The 8,717-nt window shown below is 39.7% G+C and overlaps 1 pseudogene; it reads left to right on the top strand.

The window, feature by feature from the left end:
• Positions 1-6,280: 6,280 nt before the first annotated feature.
• LOC100772407 lies at positions 6,281-7,490 on the top strand (annotated as a pseudogene).
• The last annotated feature ends 1,227 nt before the right edge of the window (positions 7,491-8,717 follow it).

Below are 8,717 nucleotides of genomic sequence, written 5' to 3'. Positions count from 1 at the left end.
ATATAACCACTACCAAGTCTTTGATTGTACAGTCTTCACCCATGTTTGATTTCACTCATGCTCTGCACTGTTATGCTGTCTAGATGTTAAGCGATGTTAGAAACAAGAAGTAAGTCTTTCTATAAAGACAGAAAGACTTCCATATATCTGAATGTAAAACTAACACAATTTATTGAAAAGAGAAAATATTAAAATATATTAATATTGACTATAAAGTATGTGCTCTTTATACTATTTCTCACTACAGTGACAAAATACCTAAGTGAAAAGTTATATTTTACTTAAAAAGCAGAAATTATATATCTCAAAGTTAATGGGAAAGAGGAACTCTCTGTGAAAGACAACCTAACATTGAAATGAAAATGTCTTTGAAAGCTTTTGATCCCTCTTTTCCTTTTTATGTCCCCTTTCACATCTTAAGATACACTGTAAGTTGATAACACATAACATGATGACCTTCACAAATCTATAATAATGGCTGTCTAGAAGAGATCATGGTGTTAAAAAACTACGCAATTAATAATGATCGGTTTTAATGAAAAGGGATGGGGAAGCTAAATTGACCCTGCCATGTCCTGTGTCCTCCAGAGTCACAGTGGCATGTCAGCACATTCATTCTCCACAAATTGATGACTTCTGACATTAGCGTCTTTATATATGTGAGGGACCTCTGGGAAATTTTACTGTAGTTATTACAGTTAAGATAAATGGCAAGGCAAAGCAGTAAAAAGTCACCAAGAATGTGTGAATTAGAACTCATTTTACCTTTAATTCCAAGCACAGATGAAACTAAGAGCATGATAATGTGCTATTATAAGAAACATTAACTAAAGTGAAATACGCCACCCTCAAAAATTAAAATAATGCTATTCCTGTAGAAAATATTTTAGGATATAATTTTATCAGAAAAAAGCTGAAATATCCTGACTTTTTTATATTTGTGAGAAATGCATTTGGAAACCTTTAATAACCAAAACGGCTTGATTTAATTTATTATTAAATCATCCATGTAAATCTATTAATTATAGTATGAGATGAGACCATAAAGGATTAATTAATGTCTAGGATCCTGATGGACATTGAATTTGTAGGAACTTGTAATTATACTGTGAAAATAATATAAGTCAAGTCCTACTTTACTATATTGACAAACCAACAAACTATATGCCTTTCTATATATGTAATATAACTGTTTTAAAATATTCCATAGGAGCTAAGTATTTAAGAGCCAGGGCATGAAGACCTGGGTTCAAATCTCCAAGAATAACTTAAAAAGCTGAGCATTGCTATGGTCTAGGTCCTGTAACCCAAAACTATGGAGAGCTGAGACTGGAGGTTTGCTAAGGCTGAGGCTTTCTGGCTCTATAGCTAGGGAAGGAACCTGTCTCAGAGGAATAGAGTTGAGAATGAGAAATGAGTGGAGCAAATCATGTATTCATCTGGCCTTTGTGCTTGCACAGTTGTGGAGTTACAGAGCTGGCTTAGTGAGGTGCAGGCTCCTCTTGAGTCAAATGAAGTATAGTTTGAAGCATGAGACTTAGCATACCAAGAATAGCTGGAAGCATACTTCTGCTGACATGTTTCAAATGATCTGCCGGAATTTGCTACTCAAGATAAGAAAGTGGTTCTCAGGGTCAGTGAACTGTGCTCCACTGTTATATAGATATAGGGAAGTGCTTGTTGCTACATAGTATTTTAAATATATCAGAGACTTTGATTCATAGGGGGGGAGATATCTCCTGATGTCTTGTGTGGTTTTGTGGGTTTGAAGATTGTGAGACAGATTGCCTAAGCTTATGTATAAAACTTCTGCAAAAATAAAGCTTGATATGCAGTTGCTTCTAGTCTGCATCCTGTGTTGTGATTTCAGTGAGACCTTTCCCAGGGACCCCAACGCACTAGATGTTGACACACAGTGAAATGGGTACCTGAACTCACATGTAATTACATCACACATACATACATCACAAATACCTCTCTCTCTTTTTCACTCTCCCTCTCAAGTCTCTCTTTTTCACTCTCCCTCTCAAGTCTCTCTCTCTCTCTCTCTCTCTCTCTCTCTCTCTCTCTCTCTCTCTCTCTCTCTCTCACACACACACACACACACACACACACACACACACATTTTTAAAGTAATAACAGGATTTTTTGGTTTTGCTACCATAAAGACAGATTCATATTTTAGATTTCAATGTCATACTGCCAATATCAAATTTTTATTGGCTTCTGTATCATAAAGCATGTCATCCACCTGTCAATCTCAAAAGGGCTCCATGATGAACCATGCGTTACACTAGAGCCTATGGCCACTTGTTTGTCAACATCTATCACAGACACCAGAATAAATGTCATCTCCAAGAGAAGCTATATAAACACCAATTGTGTGCCTGAAGAGTGTTACTTGCAATTTCACTTCCTAGGAAAAATATTTAGAGTATGTCCTTGATTACTCTGGTTAATAATAGTTAATATATAATTGTATATATATATATATATATATACATATATATATATGTGTGTATGTGTGTGTGTGTGTGTGTGTGTGTGTGTGTATGTGTGTGTGTGTGTGTGTGTGTGTACCAAGCAATTATTTCTTAAGGAAATCCTGAAAGCAAATCCACTGAATTATTTGAAAACATCAGTATATAAGGAGGGAAATTTAATGTGGGATCAATCTCAAGCTTGAATTTAAATATTACCTTGTAGATTCTTAAAACCAATGAGATTTTTAATATCATCATAGAAAGCTGAGGTTCTTCTATAATTGATAGAAACACCATCCAGGGCATGAAATCAACCACCCAGATGAGCATTCTTTGTCCAGTAGAAATATTAAAACATTCCATTGACGGGAAGCAGAAGGACCAGTGCATGAAACATAATCAGCTTCCTACTCCATATTCAGAGACAAAAGAAAAACAAGCATCATTCTCTTTCTCATGTCTTAGGTGACCTGAAATGTCTAGTCTTGAAGTAGGTCTGCCCCAGGTTTACTCTGTGCTCTGCTCCTTCAAACTAGCAGCTGGACTGTGTGATTAATTTACACTCCACATCCTTAGGCTCATCATTCCTTAAACAATGCAAAATTAGAGATGGATAGAGAGCTATTTTCACAAGTATAAATTAAAATGTCTAATGATTTTTAATTCCAGATAATTAATAATAGATATGAATAGAATAATGATAGATATGAAGATAATCTAATCATTACTATTGAAGATAGCTTAGGAATAATGGTCTCATGAGAAATTGTTGTGCCCAAATTCTGAACCCCCAAATCACCAAGAGGCCCATTTCAATGCATAACCAAAGAGTCTTTTATTGCAGTTGTTTAACGAGCTAACTACATTATCTCAGTCCTTTCATCCATCCACCATGGCAGATGGCTGGGGAAAGACCCAGAGAAACCAGGGGACAGGGATCTTATAGGGTAGCATAAGGAGTGTCTAGGGGTACACACAGTCTCAGGATTGGTGCGCCTCCAGTCTTGGTGCACCTGTCCTGTGTTGACTGGTCAACTTGTTGTTATGGCTGATAGGTCCTCCCAGGGTATTTGCTATACTCTTGCACATCACTGTTGTGTACTTGTATGTAAAGCACACCCAGAGCCATAAAGCATAGCCCTGCTAGGAAACTTCTGATTGGTTCCTTGCCATGAGGAGGGCATCTGACCTCCAAGTGAGCAGGACAGGCCCAGCAAGGTCAGGAGAGCACATGTTATCTTGTTATGGCTGCCAAAATGGCTGGTTGGTCTCTTCAAAGTAATCTTTATGTTAATTATGTGTGAAAACACCACAAACTCCTTAGATGTTATCTTGGATAGAGAATCTTTTATTTATTTGTGTGCATATGTGTGTGTAGAGAGGCCATAAAAAACTTCAGGTATCATTTTCAGAAGCACCACTACTTCTTTTCATAAAGGTGTCACAGTGACCTGGAGCTCACCAACTATGGTAAAGTCACCTAACTTTGCCTCCCAAGTGCTATATTTAAAAGAAAATGCCACCTGCTCAGTTTTTGCCAGGGTGCCCATGCTCATATAAAGAGCTTGTTACATGGCTAATTTTGAAATCATTTGTTTAAAATAGTACACAAAAGTTAGAGTATAGATATGAATATTTATTTCAAGTTTATGTAGAGTGCCTTTCCACTTAAATGTCAGAGCAACTGTAGCCAGAAAGATAGCAAAAAAAAAAATTTTAAGTGACCAAAGAGCCGACAGACAAGCAAATCTCACTGAAGTAATAAAATTGTCCTTATTCTTGTTTATTTAGTCAAGGATTTTTTATTTAAATTCTTTAATTACCATTCATATTTACATATCCATCCCCCCATTCCCTTGACCTCCCATCCTCTCATGTTCACCACCAACCCCCCCAACCCATCCCCCAACTCCTCCCCAGGGACAGTGAGGCCCTCCACCAGGGACCTTCAAAGTCTGTTATATCTTTTGGGGGAAGGCCAGCCCTCCTTGCTGTATCTGGGCTGCAATAGTATCCCTCCATAGGGAATGGGCTCCCAAAGTCTATTTGTGCTCTAGGGTTGAAGACTGGCTGCATTGAGAGTCCCCATAGACTGCCTTGGCCTCCAAGCCGGCACTCACATTCAGAGGGCTTGGTTCAGTCCAATGCTGTTTCTGTATGGTTATGACTAGGGTATCCATACTCTCACTAGGTCAGGTCCATGGTTTCTGCAGATCTCTCCAGCTCCGTCTTGGCTCCTTTGCTCATCCTTCCTCCCTCTCCACAACTGAATTCCAGTAGTATGGCTCAGTGGTTAGCTGTGGGTGCCTGTTTCTGTTTTGAACAGCTACTGGATGAAGGCTCTAGGAACAGTAAACAAGGTAGACACCAATCTCATTAAAGGGGAAAGGTATCAATGGCATTTTCTTCACCTCTGCTTGTATAATGAATGTTTTGATCTGTGTACACTAAATAATGATCAAATTTTGGATAATTACTACATCTTCCACCTTAAACTGTTACCTATTTTCATTTCATGAGTACGCTAAAATTCTTGTTTTGATACACACAGGCACAATCACACACAAACAATGCATTATTATTAACTACATCCACCCCACTGTCACATAATAAAGCTACATCTACATCTTAAACAGCATTATACTCATCATCTACCTTCTCCCTTTATACTTCCCTGTGTCTGTATTCCCTCTACATTATATACTCCAGTTGAAGATTGAAGCTAGCAACTGCAAATTGTACAGAACATTGGCATTTGTCTTTCTGAGGGTGGGTTACTGCACAGAACTTAATGTTTTCTAAGTTAATTCATTTATCTGAAGATTCCATGATTTTCTTTTTTTTGCATCATTCAGTAAATTACATGGGATATTTTTCACTTTATAATAAAATGAGCTTTGTGTTAGATGATTTTTCTCAACTGTAGGGCTACATAAGTTTCCTGGGCATATTTATGATAGACTATGGAAAGTTGTAGTGTTTGCTGGGCAGAATGTACTAAATGCATTTCAACTTCCAACATTTCCAATTTGTGGTAAATTTTTCAACTTTAACATTATCAAAGTTGAGGAAGATCTATGCAAAGACAAATGTATACTGTTGTTGTTCTTTCAGAAAATCGGTGTTAATGCTGCAGTCACTCTTGATTTCACTACTACTAGATTTTTGTTGTTGTTGTGAACCTCATCCTGTAACCCTTTAAATTAGTATGTGTTCTATCTAAATAGCCTATCTAACTTGACGGCAGAATACTTTATGATATTTAGCCAAAATTCCCTATATATTTTAAAGACTATAAGTAGACTTATATATTAATAAATTAAGTGAAAATAAATGATAGCTCCCAGAGATATAAAGGCTGTGAATAAAATCTTTTGAAAACCAAATCAAATTATTTGGTTCTATGTTCATAACTAAGAATAGATCTTATGCCAAAATGAATTGACTGAACATTTCTGGGGATGATTGTTTGTTTTCCACAACATTACTATGTGACATATTGTATAATCAGGAAACTGTGAGTTCATAGAGCAGATCTCTTTCTGTGTCTCAAAAAATAATATGTCCTTATACTGATTCTTCACTTCTGGCTCTTACACTTTCCACCAATAATCCCTGAGCTTTTTAAAGATAGGGTGCCCCCTCCCCAGTTGAATAGGCTGCGTTCTTTTGGAACCTACCCCAGAAACGGGTTCTCGTGACTCTAGCAGCGTTCACTCCTCTGTCCTTTTGCCTACCCACCGCCATATCCGGCAGACCTACCCCTCCTGTGCCAGGAACGTGCTGTCACCAGCGCCATGCCCCATCCATACCCAGAACTGATCCCAGAGCAGAAGAAGGAGCTGTCTGACATTGCTCATCGAATTGTGGCTCCGGGCAAGGGCGTCCTGGCTGCAGATGAGACCATGGGAAGCATTGCCAAGTGCCTGCAATCCATTGGAACTGAGAACATCGAAGAGAACCAGCGCTTTCTACCGCCAGCTGCTGCTGACTGCTGACTAACATGTGAATGCCTGCATTGGGAGGGGGTGTTGATCTTCCATGAAACACTGTACCAGAAGGCAGATGGTGAACTTCCCTTCCCTTCCCTTATCAAGTCCAAGGGCGGTGTTGTGGGCATTAAGGTAGACAAAGGTGTGGTGCCCCTGGCAGGAACCAATGGTGAGACCAGCACTCATGGACTGGATGGGCTGTCTGAACGATGTGCCCAGTATAAGAAGGATGGAGCTGACTTTGCCAAATGGTTTTGTGTGCTGAAGATTGGCGAACATACACCCTCAGCCCTTGCCAAGATGGAAAATACCAATGTTCTGGCCCATTATGGCAGCATCTGCCAGCAGAATGGCATTGTACCCATTGTGGATCCCGAAATCCTCCCTAATGGGAACCATGATTTAAAGTGCTTTCAGTATGTAACTGAGAAGGCTGATCTCTACAAGGCTCTGAGTGACCACCATGTCTATCTAGAAGGCACACTGCTGAAGCCCAACATGATCACCCCGGGCCATGCCTGTACCCAGAAGTTTTCCAATGAGGAGATTGCCATGGCAATTGTCACAGCACTTCGTCGCACAGTGCCCCCTTGCTGTTCCTGGGGTCACGTTCCTGATTGGAGAGCAGAGTGAGGAAGAGGAGTCCATCAACCTCAATGCTATCAACAAGTGGCCACTGCTGAAGCTGTGGGCCTTGACTTTCTCTTATGGCTGAGCCCTGCAGGAATATGCTCTCAAGGCCTGGGTTGGGAAGAAAAAGAATCTGAAGGCTGCCCAGGAGGAGTACATCAAGCAAGCCCTGGCCAACAGCCTCACTTGTCAAGGAAAGTACACCCCAAGTGGTCAGTCTGGAGCTGCAGCCAGAGAATCTCTCTTCATCTCTATCAATACCTACCTACTAACCAGAGGTGCTCTAAGGCTGGATGCCCTATCAACACTCCAGGCCCCTGCCTACCCACTTGCTATTCAAGAGGGAGCCTTCAGTCTCTTTCCCATGCTCTTGATGCCCTCGTGACTGGTGTGTGGTTTTGTCTATGAATGCTAATTCTGCCATCCCTTCCAGCCCACTGCCAATAAACAGCTATTTAAAGGGGAAAAATAAAGAGAGGGTGTATGTTAGTTATTTGTCTATTACTGTGATATGATATGATATGATGATTGACCAAGGCAACCAATAAATGAGTTTATTTATGACTTACATGTTCAAGGAGTTAGAATACATAACTATAATGACAGGGAGCAAAGCAGCAAGGAGGCAGGGTGCTGAAGCAGTACCTGGGCATATACATTTTGATCTTCAAGCCATAGATAGATAGCTGTGTATGTCATCAACTTTTGAAACCTCAAATCCCTCTCCCAGTAACATACTGTCTCCAAAAAGCTCGTGCTTCCTCATTCTTTTACAAAATGTTCCATCAACTGGACACAAGTATTAAAATATATGAGACTTTTGAGAAACTTTTCATTTAAATCATGATTGGGTATGATATGAGTGTCTCATTAGGGGTGAACATTCAAAATGCCCTTATGGTCTGATCATTGGCCAGTGAAGAGTCACTTTGATGATCATCGTTTGATGACAAATAAAAGCTTCTCATATAATAAAAGTGATGCATTATTAAGCTATAGGTATAATTTTAAGTCAACAACATCTGGTACAATAATATGTCCATTTAGCATAAAACTAATAGTAACTTCTCCTATAGGGCCTATGACATGTCTAGCTACATCTTCTGGACCCAATGGTGGTGTTGGGTAAAAGTTTCCTCTTGTGAGATGTGACATATATCCAATCAGTTAATGGTTGTTTATTCTCATAATATTTGTGCCACTATTCTACCTTTGTCGATGTATTTCCAGGCTAGTCATTATTATAACTTGTAAGTTTTATAATTTGATAATATTGATGATAACTTTTCTCCTCCAAAAGCATGCATGGCATTTTCCAACACTATAAAAGCTAGCCAATGAGAATGACGCATCCCAGCTGGGCTTTGGTGGTGGTACATGTCTTTGATCCCAGCACTCAGGAGGCAGAGGCAGGTGGATCTCTGTTAGTTCCAGGCCAGCCTGGTCTACAAAACCTAGTTCCAGGACAACCTCCAAAGCAATACAGAGAAACCCTGTCTCAAAAAGAGGGGGGGGGGCGGCTGGAGAGATGGCTCAGAGGTTAAGAACACTGACTGTTCTTCCAAAGGTCCTGAGTTCAATTCCCAGCAACCACATGGAGGCTCACAACCAT

The sequence above is a fragment of the Cricetulus griseus genome, chromosome 5, assembly GCF_003668045.3.
Source record: "Cricetulus griseus strain 17A/GY chromosome 5, alternate assembly CriGri-PICRH-1.0, whole genome shotgun sequence".
NCBI lineage: Eukaryota > Metazoa > Chordata > Mammalia > Rodentia > Cricetidae > Cricetulus > Cricetulus griseus.
The sequence above is the reverse complement of the archived record's forward strand: the minus strand, read 5'-3'. Positions and strand labels throughout refer to the sequence as shown.